This window comes from Bubalus kerabau, chromosome 11 (assembly GCF_029407905.1).
Source record: "Bubalus kerabau isolate K-KA32 ecotype Philippines breed swamp buffalo chromosome 11, PCC_UOA_SB_1v2, whole genome shotgun sequence".
In the NCBI taxonomy this organism is placed as follows: domain Eukaryota; kingdom Metazoa; phylum Chordata; class Mammalia; order Artiodactyla; family Bovidae; genus Bubalus; species Bubalus kerabau.
In genome coordinates this window covers 5,023,168-5,024,943 of record NC_073634.1, presented here as the reverse complement: position 1 = coordinate 5,024,943, position 1,776 = coordinate 5,023,168, and positions in this window count along the sequence as shown.

Sequence of the window (1,776 nt, the reverse complement as noted above, 5' to 3'; positions counted from 1 at the left end):
TGAAATTATACTAAAAAAAATGTGATAAAGTCTACAGTCAGGAACAAGTCTACACTTAAACTAAAAAAAACCTAAATCGCCTACAATAGTTAAGGCATTGTTACAAATAAAACACAGTTAGTGCCCCCAAAGGAACTCATGGTCCAATGGACAAATCAGAATGTGAAATTATTATAACACAAAGCAGTGTGTGCTACAATTATGTCATGTCCAAGACACTATGGGAGTAGAATGGAAGAAGCAATAAATTATGGCTGGGAAAGTTGGGAAAAGGCTTCTTCTAACTGGTACACTTGATGATTAATTACCTTCTTAACATTAGTTCAGTTCAGTTCAGTTGCTCAGTCGTGTCCGATTCTTTGCGATCCCATGAATCGCAGCAAGCCAGGCCTCCCTGTCCATCACCAACTCCCGGAGTCCACCCAAACCCATGTCCATCGAGTCTGTGATGCCATCCAACCTCACCCAATCTCATCCTCTCTCATTCCCTTCTCCTTCTGCCCTCAATCCTTCCCAGCATCAGGGTCTTTTCAAATGAGTCAGCTCTTTGCATCATGTGGCCAAAGTATTGGAGTTTCAGCTTCAACATCAGTCCTTCCAATGAACACCCAGGACTGATCTCCTTTAGGATGGACTGGTTGGATCTTCTTGCAGTCCAAGGGACTCTCAAGAGTCTTCTCCAACACCACAGTTCAAAAGCATCAATTCTTCTGTGCTCAGCTTTCTTTACAGTCTCTCCCACCCATACATGACCACTGGAAAAATCATAGCCTTGACTAGACAGACCTTTGTTGACAAAATAATGTCTCTGCTTTTGAATAGCAATCTAGGTTGGTCATAACTTTCCTTCCAAGGAGTAAGCGTCTTTTAATTTCATGGTTGCAATCACCATCTGCAGTGATTTTGGAGCCCAGAAAAATAAAGTCAGCCACTGTTTCCACTGTTTCCCCATCTATTTGCCATGAAGTGATGGGACCAGATGCCATGATCTTAGTTTTCTGAATGTTGAGCTTTAAGCCAACTTTTTCACTCTCCTCTTTCACTTTCATCAAGAGGTTCTTTAGTTCTTCTTCACTTTCTGCCATAAGGGTGGTGTCATCTGCACATCTGAGGTGATTGACATTTCTCCCGGCAATCTTGATTCCAGCTTGTGCTTCCTCCAGCCCAGCGTTTCTCATGATGTATTCTGCATATAAGTTAAATAAACAGGGTGACAATATACAGCCTTGACGTGGATGTACTCCTTTTCCTATTTGGAACCAGTCTGTTGTTCCATGTCCAGTTCTAACTGTTGCTTCCTGACCTGCATACAGATTTCTCAAGAGGCAGGTCAGGTGGTCTGGTATTCCCAACTCTTTTAGAATTTCCCACAGTTTATTGTGATCCACACAGTCAAAGGCTTTGGCATAGTCAGTAAAGCAAAAATAGATGTTTTTCCAGAACTCTTGCTTTTTCGATGATCCAGTGGATGTTGGCAATTTGATCTCTGGTTCCTCTGCCTTTTCTAAAACCAGCTTGAACATCAGGAAGTTCAGGGTTCACGTATTGCTGAAGCCTGGCTTGGAGAATTTTGAGCATTACTTTACTAATGTGTGAGATGAGTGCAATTGTGCGGTAGTTTGAGCATTCTTTGGCATTGCCTTTCTCTGGGATTGGAATTAAAACTGACCTTTTCCAGTCCTGTGGCCACTGCTGAGTTTTCCAAAGTAATTACCTTTTTACTTTTCTTTAAGAAAAAAGCAACTTAGGCAGAGAGTATAGGACCAGCAAAGATAT